The following is a 15,165-nucleotide window of genomic DNA, read 5'->3' as shown; positions in this document are numbered from 1 at the left end:
AAATCATAGATTAAATATAAGTTGGATAAATCTGTACATACTGAATTTAATTGACGCTCGTAATAGGAGTAGCTTTCCCAGAGTCTCTTAGGGTAAAATCTGAGGGTCCTTGGTTAAGCTGTCTGCATCCCTGGTTTGCTAGCAGTGCTCAGGCTAATGAAGGAACCCTTGTCTTTTTGACCTCTTATATCTCTCACTCACATTTGTGCCATTTAGGAATCAGGACAGTGTTAGTGGAGGAGATGAGTTACTGCATGGAGACAGTTGAATATTTACCACTGGGGAGATTTCAGTGAGAAGCAGAGTACAATGTGATTTCTTTTCTAAACTCTAGAGGGAAACTGAGTCCCTGGAAGGGCCCAACCGAGATGGATCCAAACAAACTTTCAATGGAAGAGGGCAAGCAGTTTCTAAAACAGTGTGGCATCCCACAAAGAGATGTAAGTATGGGTGATGATGGGTGAAGAAAAGTTACATGGAGTGAGCTGGAGTAGAATGTACAGTCCCCTTGAAGCAGCATCCTATCCTATGGCCCGGGTGTGTACAGATCTATTCAAAGGAACACAGCACCTGAAACCTTACTACTAATACAGGGAATAAAGCAGGTATAGCACCCGAAACAGTGTTCATTTCCACAAGGGAACATTTCTCCTACCCGCAAACTCAGCTTTTAACCTCTCATTATTTGAAATGCTCTTGAAAATGTCCACTCTCCTTTCGAGGGAAGGATTTCACACTGAAGAACCTGAAAGATAGAAGGAAATGGACGACTGTTTATCTCTTCCATGAAAGGCTTCTTCTCCACCCTGGAACACCAACTATTTTTCTCTTTCTTATCCTCAGATTGATTTGATGACGGAGAAATGGGTGGTTGCTGCCTCTGTGGAGGTTTTGATTCGATTCCCTCTGCTGCCAGGGGAAGACCCCACAGCCCGTTGTGTTTCCAATAAAAACAGTCATCCAGAAGTGTCCCAACCAAATCCAATCCTTCAAAATCATGAGCACCAAGAAAAGAGGTAAGAACAGATTTGAATTGTGTGGCACGTCAGGAAAACAGCTGCCTATGGCATGTAGCTGTGGACCCCATTTTTACCTTGGCATACCCGATGGCTTTTCATTGATGAGTTATTATGTTTTCTTAAATTGTATATTAAATCCAGGCTTTTGCATCGGGAATTATTCCAAGCTTGATCTAGACCATGACACCAGACAAAATTCTTTTTAATCAATATTGAGAATGATTTTTGCTACATTGAACTGTATCAAGCAGAAAGGCTTTAGACTTGAAATCATATTCTCACAAACTCCCTGATTTATGGGATTTCAGGTCTCTTTCATCTGGCATCTGTCCATATGGACTTTTATTTGTGAATTGTTTGATATGAAATAGTGTAGTAATTAACTTGCATAGTAATCCCCAGCTTGGTTGTCCAGGTGTGGATTTGTGTAAAAGTTCATATGAAAATAAGTAGAGGATGATTGTTTGCTGATAGTGAAGTATAATTGTATTTATCTGCTACACATAGTTTTACAACTGTTGGTTGGGTCCTATGGCTGGTATTGTATATAAAATGTAAACAGAAAATAATACTCATCAGATATGCTGAAAAATATACTTGGTTGGTTGTGTATATTTTTCATTTGGAAATAATATGAGCAACATCTACTCAGCAGGTTGTATAAAGTTGTATGCCTTTATTATATGCGATTGAGAAGGAAATGGATTTAGATCATTCTTTGCCTACAACCTAAATTAGGTCTTTGTTGTTTCAAAATGAAACCTAGCTTTCAAAAAAGGAATAGGGTTTAGAGTGATGGTTAAGTGGCTAAAAGCATAGGCTGCTCTTGTAGATTGCCTGGGCTCACTTTATGGCACTCACAGAGACACTATCAAGCATTTTAATTCCTCTTCCACGGGACCAAACACATTCTTCTGGTGTCTGTATATAGCAGGCACAAACATGTTGCAAAGTCAGAGCAGGATTCAAAACATTCGGAACTAAATTAAAATTTAACATCTTAAAACTAATGTAAGAAAACAAATGGAAAAGAGTAGGAAGTAATCAAATTTACTTAAAAAAGAATAGAATTAAGATTGTGGGGAAATCTTGGAAAATTTCAGAACCCAGTGTATTTTAGGCAAACCTTCACATCTTATTTCGGCTTTCTGTATTAAGACAGATAGCATTTTCTCAGGAGTTTAACAGTTGTCTGAATGTGAGATTATGGGAGCAGGCAAAATAGCTCTCACTGTTCTAGGTTATGGTGTGTGTGTGTGTGTGTGTGTGTGTGTGTGTGTGTGTGTGTGTGTGTGACTCTGGTCAGCAAATCCCTCTCTCTACTCCATCCTAAAGTAGGGACCAAAGACACTTGTCAATATAACTTCCTTTTCCTTTTCCCATAAGTAGGAAGCACACTAATGAATCAATGAAAGATTTCGACAAGAAGCCAAATGTCACAAAGCAAAAGATGGGGCATTGCATACAACCTCCTTCTGAAAGACCCACTGGAGACAAGTCACAGAAGGAAAAATTCAATGGAGCAGTGAGACCAAGGATGCCCCGAGGAGAGGAGGAAGAAACTCTTGTCAGTGCTCCTGGAAATTTTGGGAACCTGTGTTCTATGTGTACTTTAATAAGTGGATTTAACCATGGGGCTGTGTGTCTATAACTCTCTTTATCTAATAGAAGCAAATCTAATCTGGGCAATCTTCTTCTCTCAAGTTACTAGTCCACTGAGAGCATCTGACTAGCTCCCTTGTATACCCTCAATGTCATGAGCAGCCTGATATTTGTCCAGTTTGCCATCTGCAGTTTATTAAATGGCATATATTTAGTTTTCCATTCATTGGGGACTAAACATGGAACTTAGTACCTCATACATGCTAAGCAAGTGTGTGTTGCTTAAGTAAAACCCAGAATGTACTGGTGTTTTCCTGGGCTGCTTGCTACAACAAAGCCATTTTCCGCAAGGGTGGAGTATATCCAAGTGCTCTACACTTGAGCTGTATTCCCACCTTTCCTTTTAATTTTGCATTTAGACCCAATATCACCAATTTTCACAAGCTGACTTGGAGCTATTTGTATAGGCAAGGTTTTTCTTATATCCACTGTCCTCTACCTGTATCTTCCTGAGTACTAATTTCAAAGTTGGGAGTCAAAATATCTTACCCACTGTAATCATTTAGACACAAATTTATCTCTGCAATGCTGTATAACGTGGGACCTGTGAATGACTGTAGAACCTTGTCTTTCTTGGCAGATTATGGAGTATGGTTTTCAGCTTCCCCCTGGAAGCAAGATTGAATCTCACCTAAACTTATTTGTGGGACTTTGATACTTATGTGACATAGTAACAAACTCTGTGTTGACTTCTCTGTCCACACAGGTAAAATGCAAGAACTGTGGAGCCTATGGACACAGGGCAAGGAGCAGATTGTGTCCCATGAAACTTTGGAAGCATGCCCATCCTGTCCAGCCTCTGGGGTCAATAAATGAGAAGGAGAAGATGAAATCAGTGAAGACCCAGGAGCTCCAGACTACAGGAATATTAAAAAAGGATGAGGGAGAGGAGAAAGAACATAAAACGTGAGCATGGGACACATCCAGATTTATGCATGAGCACGGGCACATGAGTAGAGGGTATTGGATGTTTGTTCATTCCCTACAGACATCTCAAGACACAGCAAAAACAACCCCCCCAAACTCACCAGATTCAACATACAATGCTGCACTCAGCTCATGTATGGTTGAGAATCACCAGTGAGGAGGGAGGGACAGAGCTGGTAATGTTGCTCATTGTAGACAGAGCAGCAGTAGCATCAAATGAAAGAATGCAGTCCTAAGCTGGTGTCTTGATCAAGGGCTTCTGTATTATTATAACATGCACACATGTCTGGGTTCCATCCCAACAACCATATGAAAAAGTTTGTGCATACCTGGAAATCCAGCAGAGGGCAGATTGGTAACGGTGGATCAGAAGTTCATAATCTTCCTCAGTTATCTTGTGTTTTAGACTCTTGCTTGCATTACAGTATACTCTGTATTTTCTATAAATACCCATGCAGTGCTAACACCTGGGTTTGTGGAAGGTTTCAGGTGAGTTGCCAGATCCCGAGGTAAAAGATGATCCTAGATCAGATAAGCAACTCTTACCTTTGGGTTAGTATCTCCTCACCCCATACAAAGGCTGGCATTCCCTTTCAAGATAGAGATTGAATTTTGTGTTTCAGATGCAGTTTCTGCTGATCCCAACATTTAATGCTATGTACTCTGCAGGCAAGAAGTGTTTCCTAGGAAAACTCTACCACAGAAATTTCCTAGAAGCTCTCCAGAGAAGAGGCTGAGGAGCTGGGAAGAACAAGAAGAATTTTGTTTCCTTTCGAGGGTGAGTCTCCCTTGCTTGCCTGTTGTGTTTCTCTTGGATCCCATATCTGCTGCTCTGCAGTATCCCTCGTGTTGGCATTATAGGAAAGGCCACACAAGTTTATTGCACTTCTTTATCAGCTCCTGCTTGATTGTCCTTTGCATTTTCTTTATATGTTCACCTGCTCTTTACTGCCCTCTAGTTACCACCCCCTCTCTTGCTCCCTCCTTGCATTTCTTTTTATCTCATTATGTCCTACACTTTTCCTGTTCCTTTGCTTCTGTATATCCCTCTGTTACCATTCTTAGCTCCCCATCTTTATTCACTTCCCATTGTTTCCTGTGTCTTTAATTTCTCTTTTGCTTCTTGGAAACAGGGACTTATTCAGCCTATGCTGACCTTGATCATGCTCTTTGACTGAGATTAGCCTTCATCTCCAGGTTACCGACCCTGGCTTCCCACATACTGGAATTTTTAGGTGTAGCTTCTTATTGTCTGGAAATTGACATGATTTTCCTTTACTGAAACATTTTCTGGGATCACATACTTGCAGTACCATATATGGCTTTCGGTGTCTTTATTTGAATATGCCCATTCATTTTGAGTGTGGGACAACAAATGTTATCAAGTATTTTTGTGTAGGTGGGAAGTTGTCCCGCGCCCGCTCTGTATTCCTCGCCAGCAAGAAATCATACGCAGGACACTCGGATCCTTCTGCAGGAAAGCTTTAATGCGTCTTGAGAGGAGAGCATAAGCTTACCAGAGCGGAGACACTGAGCCAAGAATCCCGTCCCCTAATAAAGGCTGGCAGCCGCCGCCTGGGACGTGTCACCCTATGATTGGCTGCAGCTCATCAGGCCATATGACGCCACGGAATAGGCAGAGATCAAGGAATGGAAAATTACCCAGCGCCTGCGCAATAATCTTGTTTACATTCGGTGCCTGCCGGATGCAGGCGCCATCTTGTAATGGAGAATGCAGGGACGGCTCCCTACAGGAAGTGTTTCACTGCATGCTGAATGATACCACAACAGGCTTGTGTCTTTCATGTTTCTTCAGAATCTGCCTATATGCCCCTGAAGGAATGCCTGTCCTCCAAACTTATCACAACTGTGAAGAAGTGCTTTGCTCACTTGACCTGTATCAACAAGAGAACTCTATGACATCCCTTTCTTAATTGATAGAATCAGGGTGACATCTCCTAGCCAAAAAAACCTGTCATTAATCAAGTTGTGTTTTTATTTTTATTTTCATTTTATTTACTGTGTATGAGTGTTTTGCCTGACTGTATGTAAGACTGTGTGTCTGCATGTATCTAGTGGCTTAGGAGGTCAGAACAATATATCAGATTTCAAAAACTGAACTTACAGACACTTCTGAGTCACTAGGTGTGTCCTGGGAACTGAAAAAGCAACAAGTGCTCTTATTACTTAGCCCTTTCCTAAGTCCCAGGTTCAAATTGTGTTTTTGCACATACTCTGATGCAAGAATGAATGCAGGTATACTGAGGAATTTAAAGGGTTTTGCTTTTGCCCCTACGGATTATATTTCAGTGTCCTATCTCCTTTTGTTGGCATAGAATCTGCTAACCTGCAATTAGGAAGAATCTAAATGTGTTTTGTTTTCTGTTCATTGATCTCCCATATCCCTCCATCAAACCCTGTTATGTTTTGATCTGTACAACTCACTGTACAACATTTGGCTTTGTTTTCACACTGTCTTGCATGTAACTATTGCATCTTCCCTTGTACCACCTATAACCTATATATATGTCCCCCAACTGTCCTCTCCCCTGATTGTCTTTTTACTTCCCAAAGGTCCTTCCCATGAATTTGTGTAAACTACATGTTTGCTTCAAATAATTTCTAGGTAGATAATTTTAAATAGAGAGTTTTTCACACAGGTGGGTGACTTTGACTTGAAGGCTAGTAATCTGAGATGTTTTTGTCTTCACAGAAACCTACCAGACCAACGCTTTTTACAATGAACAAGAAGAAAACAACCATGGGTCCTGTCTCAATTGGTCTCCCATTAGACACAACACCTGATATGAGAACAACCACCCCTTCATGTTCGTACAAAAAAGGACAAGAAGAGGACACTAGTGGATTCGTAGTCTCACAGGATAGAGGATTATTAGACACCCTGGAGTCCAATTTAGAAAATTCTGAGATCCTTGGCTCCAATGCCACAAGAAGTGTCCTTTATGAGGACCTCTTGTTGTCATCCTCTTCAGAAGATAGTGATGAGTAGAGCCATATCCCCTCCAATACAGATGTCTTTGGTGTAAGAAGAATTGACTATAGGACTGAGCAGAAGAAAGAACCCAGAAAAGCCATGTTATGAAAATGGAACAAGCCCAGATAACATTGGGAAAAAGACACTGCATATTCATATATATGGTATGTGATGTGAAGACTATGTTAAACCAAGCTACTTGAGATGACATGTCTTGATAGAGCTGAAGGAGCTACCTGATCAGGATACTGATTTGAGGTGTCAAAATCAAAGCAAGAGCAGACCTTGCTTCTGGACTCTAAGACTCTGAAGTTTCTTTGTCTATAATGATGCCCTCCCCTCTCAAGCTGTAAGCCTTCTATCTAAAATCTGCAGTCTTATTCAATAAATGATTCTCCACCCAGTCATACCTTTTTGGATTTTTGTTAAGTTGGATTGGGATAGATTAACCCACGAATGAACTGTATTGGTGATCAGGGTCTCATACAAGTGATGCAACCTACAGACAATGAGTTCTTAGATATTTATCCATGAACTTAGGTTTTATTATTTTAATTTTTGAGATGATGTTTCACAGTATTCCTAAGTTTCATTAGAACTAACTGTGTTGCCTAGACTGGGCTGGGACTGTCAGCAACTCTCCTGCCTCAACCTGCTATGTATTACATTATGAAATGCCACACATGTCAGAGCATTACTCATATGTAGACAATAAGTTCTGAGAGCTAATTCGCTCATGGGTGTAAAAGACGGCTGCTCATGAAACACCTGAAATACAAAGATCAGATTGTCCTTGTTAATGGATCTATGGGCTAATCTCTATCATGAACCTGTACTGGAAAATAAGCGCTGTGCTGTTTCCTTGCACAGGCAAGTACTGTTTCAGGAATTCAGAAGACTGAGGCAGGAGGATGTTGTGATCTTTCTACTTGTGACAGGGACACAAGGTGCCATTCAGTTGTTACAGCAGTTCTCTGATATGTGAACATTCATTGTAGCAGGATGCAGGAGGAGACTTGCAAGTGTGGGTCTAGCTTGGGCTACACATTGAAGCTCTTTCTGAATGAACAACACTGAGTTGTGGCCTGGAGGACAAAAGGGGATGGCAGTGAACCCTGGAAAATCAGGCAGTTCAGACTGTGACTCACCATTTGCTGTTCTCAAGGGCTCCATTTCACTCACTGTCAACAAGGGGAGCCTTTTACAAGAATCCACCTTTCAATGTCCCTCATTGTTCCATGAGACTCAAAGTGCTGCTTAAAAAGAAAAGTTAGAATTCATACATCAAAAATGAAAAGAAGACAGAATGTAAAGAAAAATAGTAGGAAATAATGCAAACATAAGGAAAACAGGGGTAACTTCTAAAATTGAAAATTTGAATGTGTATAAGAGGAAAAGCCATAATGGGTGTGTAAAACAAAGCTGTAGAATGAATCTCCCAGCATTGAAAGACAGCACAGAACAAGCTGAAGGAAGAATGTCTGGGAAGGGGGGTCAATGAATAATAGCAGAGTATATGATACATGGGTATAAAAATACCATAATGAAATATATCTTTGCTAACTTCACTTGTTAAAGATGGATGCCCTATGTGCAGGTGACCTACATTTTTAAATTTTTTTTATAATTTTAATTACTTATATTTACATATCCATCCCCCATTCCCTCTCCTTTCCATCCTCCCATGTTCCCCAAACAACCCACCCCCTGACTCCTCCCCAGGGATAGTGAGTTCCACGAGTTTGTAGGTTTTCTGAAATTTGTATTGCTGTTGAATTCTAACTTGAAAGCATGGTGATCTGATAAGATACAGGGGTTTATTTCAATTCTTTTGTATCTGTGGAGGTTTGCTTTGTTGCCAACTATGTGGTCAATTTTAGAGAAGGTGCCATGTGGCGCTGAGAAGAAGGTATATTCTTTTGTGTTTGGATGGAATGTTCTATAGATATCTCTTAAACCCAGTTTTTGGGTCATAACTTCTGTCAGATCCTTTGTTTCTTTGTCTGGTGGTCCTGTCTAGTGGTGTAAGGGGGGTGTTGAAGTCTCCTACTATAAGTGTGTGTGGTTTTATGTGTGGTTTGAGCTTTAGTAATGCTTCTTTTACAAATGTAGGTGCCTGCGTATTTGGGGCATAGATGTTCTGGACTGAGACTTCATCTTGAAGGACTTTTCCTGTGATGAGTATGAAATGCCCTTCTTCATCTCTTTTGATTGATTTTAGTTTGAAGTCTAATTTGTTAGATATTAGGATTGCTACACCTGCTTGTTTCTTGGGCCCATTTGATTGGAAAATCTTTTCCCAACCATTTACTCTGTCTTTGAAGTTGAGGTGTGTTTCTTGTATACAGAAGAAGGATGGATTCTGTCATCATACCCATTCTGTTAGCCTGTATCTTTTTATGTGCAGGTTAAGACCATTGACATTGAGGGATATTAATGTCCATTGATTGGTTGTTCTTGGTGTCATTGTGTGTGGATTTCGCCCTCCTGTTTCTTTTCGTGTTTGGTAGAATTGGATTTTCTATTGCCTATATTTTTGTGAGTGTAGTTATCTTCGTTGGGTTGAGTTTTCCTTCTAGAACTTTCTGTAGTGCTGGATTTGTGGATATGTATTGTTTAAGTCTGGTTTTATCATGGAATATCTTGTTTTCTCCATCTATAGTGATTGAAAATTTTGCTGGGTACAGTAGTCTGGGTTGGCATCCATGCTCCCTTGGTGTTTGTAGGATATCTATCCAGGACCTTCTGGCTTTCAAAGTTTCCATTGAGAAGTCAGGTGTGATTCTGATAGGTCTGCCTTTATATGTTACATGGCCTTTTTTCTTTGCTGCTCTTAATATTTTCTCTTTATTCTGAAGGGTTGGTGTTTTGATTATTATGTGTCGAGGGGACTTCTTTTTAAGGTCCAGTCTGTTTGGTGTTCTGTAAGCTTCTTGTACTTTCATAGGCATATCCTTCCGTAGGTTGGGGAAGTTTTCCTCTATGATTTTTTTGAATATGTTTTCTGTACCTTTGAGCAGTGTTTCTTCACCTTCTTATATACCTATTATTTTTAGTTTCGGCCTTTTCACGGTGTCCAATATTTCCTGGATATTTTGTGTTAAGGATTTGTGGGACTTGAGATTTTCTTTGGTCGATGACTGTATATCCTCTAGCGAGTCTTCAACAACTGAGATTCTCTTTTCCATCTCTTGTATTCTATTGGTTATACTCACATCTTTAGTTCCTGATCATTTATGCAGCCTTTCTATTTCCAGCATCACCTCATTCTGTGTTTTCTTTATTGTGTCTATTTCAGCGTTCATGCCTTGAACTGTTTTGAGTGCTTTCTTCACTTGTTTGGTTGTTTTTTTCTTGGCTTTCTTTAGATTCTTTGAGAGATTTGTTAACTCCTTGAATTCTTTGGTTTGTCTTTTCCTCCATCTCATGTAATTTTTTGCATGTTTTTTCTTCTATTTCTTTAAGGGATTTTCTTGTTTCCTCTTTAAAGGACCCTATCATTTTCCTAAGATAATTTTTGAGGTCCATCTCTTCTTCATGCTCTGTTGGGCTTTTCAGATCTTGCTGGTGTGTTGTCCCTAGATAATGGTGGTGTCATATTGATTTTTCTGTTGTTGAGTGTGTTCTTACTCTGTCTTCTTCCCATCCCTTCTTCCAGTGAGTGCAGGTGGTTCAGCTTCTGGCGGCAGCGGGATCGCAGAGGGTGGTGGGTGGACAAGGGTGGGGGTGTGTCCAGACTCAGGGTGGACCTTCCTGAGACTCGTGCACCTGATGAGGTTAGGGCACCACTGCAGGACAGAGGGCAGGACCTTTCTGGACTGGGGAGGTCCACTCTTGTCTGGGTGGGGTCAGGCAGAAGTGAGCAGGTGTTGATGGAGGAGGTTGGGGGGCAGGCAGAACAGCACCCAGACTCACCTGTGGCTAGGGCACCAGCTGCAGTGCAGAGCGCAGGGCGTAGACAGGGGTGAAGTGTGTCCGGACTCAGGGTGTGCCTTCTGGTCTGGGCCGGTCCACTCTTGGGGGGGGGAGGATTCAGGCAGAAGCAAGCAAGGGTTGATGGGAGAGGTTGGGAAACAGCAGCGCCCAGACTCATCTGAGGCTGAGGCTAGGGCATCCGCTGCTGGACAGAGCATTGCTCTTATTCTTAAATTTTGAAGGTCAAATTGTACCCAGATATGGGTCAGAGACTTTATTGCATCCACCTACTATGCCTTTCTTTTTTATTTAAATCAGATGAGACCCATCCCACACTCCTAAGAACAGATTCTAGGCCATTCTATCTTTCCCTCTCCTCCCCCATAATATAAGTTAGTGACATTTAAAATGATAAATTAGGAAACAAAAAGTACCAAATGTCCCTCTCAGGGCTATCCATTCCCAAGGCAGAGCCAGAGGTAGGGTACTTCTAGAGCACCCTCCAAGTAGGTGTCCTGGGGGGCTTCTTTGACCCTTCCCTAGTGCCATCAGTACACTGAGTCAATTCTTACCCTGGGTATGATACAGTGCCTCCTCTGTTTCTCAAACCCAGCCTTGGACCTTCAAAGAATAATTCCTCTAGCAGTCCTACTTCCAGATCCACCAGGGTTCAGGAAGAAAACCACAGACCAGCAGCAGACTTTTGTCTCTTCAAAGACTAGTCAGGCAGTGGGGCATATTTAAAACCAGGGTCTCCCTCATGCATTGCTCAGTTTTTCTCATAGTATAATACTTAAAAATCCTTTGTAATATGTTTGGTTCACACTGTAAGGGGCCATGTGTACTGCAAAAAAAATTATTCTGACCTTATTTTTCTTAAAATGTATTTTAATAGTAACTTATTTCATTGTTGCAAAACAAGAATCATTGCTGGCCTTTCTTGGGTGGTATAGAAATGGTTTAGCTGAACAAACTTAAATAAATACTTTAGTTCAACCTACAGGACAGGTAAACATAGATTTTCTGGAAAGACTTAGTCTGGAAGTGAAATATCCTGTGGATGACTGCTTGAATATTTTTTTCAGGTCTTCTTCATATACACTGTATTTCCTTGTCAACTCATATCACCTTTTGAAAATATTTTTAGTGTCAATATTTTCCCTATGTACAGATAATTCTCTAAGACCTTTAGTGTGGCGTCCACCCTTGACCAGCAAGAAAGACGCCACATCGAGGAATCGTGAGAGACTCAAGGGTGTCTGTACATATCTGGTTATGCAGGTTAATCTGTTGTTAGATTTTCTTTTACTCTGGCTCCATGATGGAATACCAAATATTGTAGTTTTTTATTCTTTGCTTAAGCCCTGCGTTGAGTGCCAAAATATTGTCATTTGTTTGATTTTTTTCTCTTGGGCTCTTTTACACTTTTGGGGGACTTGCCACACATTTTCCAAATAAATAACACACTGTCTTATTCTTTCTTATAAACACCCAGTCTTAACTTGGCTTGTTTCTTGCCATCTTTTCTTAAATTATCCTTGCTACCTTATTCCTCTGGGATTTTCCTCTACTTATTTCTGTATATCTTTCTTTCACTCTTATTCCATGGATGGCTGGGTAGTTGGGTGATTGGGTGGTTGGATGGTTGGGTGGTTGGGTGGCTGGGAGGCTGAGTGCCTGGGTGGCTGGTCCCTGATGTACTCCTCTTCTTGTCCTATCTTTCTCCTTCTTCCCCTTTTCAGATTTCTTTTATTTATTCTCTCAACCCTGCCTAAACTTTCTTTTGTTTCAGTATTGGCCATTCAGCTCTTTATTAGATCATCAAGTGTTTTAGACAGATAAGGAATCACAGCTTCACAGAGGTAAAAAATGCAGCATAAACAAAAGCAACACATGTTTATATCATTAAGCCAGTGTTCCATAGCATAAACATAGCAGCATACCTTAAAACATTGATCAATTCTGAGATCCTATAAAGCTTCACACCTCTCCCCATGCTTGACTAACCAAACATGCCCTCTGTGGTTGTGTTACCTTCAGGAGGAGACTTGGGTTTACCCCACTCACAAGACATATTTGGAACTCTGAATAATAAGTATCTCTTCATGTTCTCTATAAAACTAATATATCTCTACATTAGGTATAGGTAAGTAGTAGAGCATATGCCTAACCAGGCAAGAATGATTGATCTTCAAATTACTATCCTGAATCTTATTCTGTCTTCTACTTGGGGCATTTTGAGAGATATTCTTTTCTTGTAACAAATACTGCAGGTTTCTGGGCTTCTAGCTTATTCTAGAGAGTAACTGAAGCACAGAGAGCTACAAACCAATGGCTTTTGTGTTTTGGATTAGATGGTGGTCTGACAAATAGTAGTTATCTCATTTCTATGTTGACCTAAAACCCTGAAAGTGAGAAGCTTCATGGACAGAAGATAAATTCTCAACCTTTTATTTTTATGCCTTTTCATGAAATGCTAAAAAATGAATACTATTTATCTGATTAGTAAAAAATAAAAGATTTGGGATTTTTCAAAATGGGTTTGCTGTCAGAACGTAGGTGTTGCAAAAAACCACCGCCAATTCAAATCTAGCATGGGAAAGGAAAATCTCATATCAACATCGTTGTCATTGGACACATAGATTTAGGCAAGTCTTCCACAATTAGCCACGTGATCTACAAATGTGGAGGAATCTACAAACAAACCTCAAAATTTTGAAAAGGAGGCTGTTGAAATGGGAAAAGGCTCCTTCAAATATGCCTGGGTCTTGGACAAACTGAAATCTGAGCATGAGCATTGTATCACTATTGACATCTCCCTGTGGAAATTTGAGATCAGCGAATACTATGTGATAATCATTGATGCCCCAGGACAGAGGCTTTATCAAAAATATGATTACAGGCACATCTCAAGATGACTGTGCTGTCCTGATTGTTGCTGCTGGTTTTGGTGAATTTGAGGCTGGTATCTCCAAGAATGGGCAGACCTGTGAGCTTGCCCTTCTGGCTTACACCCTGGGTGTGAAACAGCTAATTGTTGGTGTCAACAAAATGGATTCCACTGAGCCACCCTACAGCCAGAAGAGACACAAGGAAATTGTGAAGGAAGTCAGCACCTACATTAAGAAAATTGCCTACAACCCTCACACAGTAGCATTTGTGCCCATTTCTGGTTGGAAAGGTGATAACATGCTGGAGCTAATATGCCTTGGTTCAAGGGATGGAAAGTCACCCACCAAGATGGCAGTGCCAGTGGCACCACACTGCTGGAAGCTTTGTATTGTTTCCTACCACCAACTCGCCCCACTGACAAGTCACTGTGACTGCCCCTCCAGGATCTCTACACACTTGGTGGTATTGGGACTGTCTCTGTTGGCTGAGTGGAGAGTTGTGTTTTAAAACCTGGAATGGTGGTTACCTTTGCTCCAGTCAATGTGACAGAAGTAAAGTCTGTTGAAATGCACCATGAAGCTTTGAGTGAAGCTCTTCATGGAGACATCGTGGGCTTCAATGTAAAGAAAATGTCTGTCAAAGATGTCAGACATTGCAATGTTGCTGGCAACAGCAAAAATGACCTACCAATGTAAGCTGCCGGCTTCACTGCTCAGGTGATTATCCTGAACCATCCAGGCCAAATTAGTGTTGGCTATGCTCCTGTACTGGATTGTCACCCAGCTCACATAGCATGCAAGTTTGCTGAGCTTAAAGAAAAGATTAATCGTTGTTCTGGTAAGAATCTGGAGGATGGCCCTAAACTCTTGAGAACTGGTGATGCAGCCATCGGTGATATGATTCCTGGCAAGCCCATGTGTGTTGAGAGCATTTCTGACTATCCTTCTCTGGGTTGTTTTGCTGTTCGTGATATGAGGCAAACAGTTGCTGTGGGTGTCCTCAAAGCTGTGGAGAAGAAGGCTGCTGGAGATGGTAAAGTCACCAAGTCTTCCCAGAGAGCTCAGAAGGCTAAATAAATATTATCACTAACCTGCCACCCCAGTCTTAATTAGTGGTGGAAGAACAGTCCCAGAACTGTTTGTCTCAATTGGCCATTTAAGTTTAATAGTGAAAGACTGTTTGATGATAATGTGGCAGAAAACCTTCAGGAGGATAGGAAAATGTTTTGTGGATCACTTTTTTGTGTATGGCAGTTTTAAGTTATTAGTTTTCAAAATCAGTACTTTTTAATGGAAACAACTGGACCCAAAGTCTGTCACAGAATTTTGAGACCCATTAAAATATAAGTTTAATGAGAAAAATGATAAAAAAGGCTACATTATTCTGGCTTCTATTCAGTGGTTTAAGAAAGAGAAAGTAGCAATCCTTGATGTGAAATTTATGATATTTGATGTCATTTGTGAGGAATGATTACATATATAATTTCTTCTAGGACAAGGCTCTGTTAAAACTTGCAGTTATTCCTTATTTATAACTCTAACATATGCAATTTCATATTTTAGTAACATTTTTCTTGTTTATTTGCTTTGAGTTCAATTGAAAGCAGTGATTTCTGACATGAATTAGGATGCCACTCTTTCTCTTTCACTTATACTTCAGTAGAGTTTCTAGAACTCATGACTCATGGTGTTCAGTGGGGTATTCTGAAAGTAATCAACACTGGGATCCAAAAGTAAAAAGTTAATTGATTTTGTT

General features: G+C 40.6%; 1 pseudogene; it reads left to right on the top strand.

Moving 5' to 3' along the window:
- The first annotated feature begins 368 nt into the window (after positions 1-368).
- Positions 369-14,486, top strand: LOC100753063 (annotated as a pseudogene).
- The last annotated feature ends 679 nt before the right edge of the window (positions 14,487-15,165 follow it).

The sequence above is a fragment of the Cricetulus griseus genome, chromosome 9 (assembly GCF_003668045.3).
Source record: "Cricetulus griseus strain 17A/GY chromosome 9, alternate assembly CriGri-PICRH-1.0, whole genome shotgun sequence".
Lineage (NCBI taxonomy): Eukaryota > Metazoa > Chordata > Mammalia > Rodentia > Cricetidae > Cricetulus > Cricetulus griseus.
The sequence above is the reverse complement of the archived record's forward strand: the minus strand, read 5'-3'. Positions and strand labels throughout refer to the sequence as shown.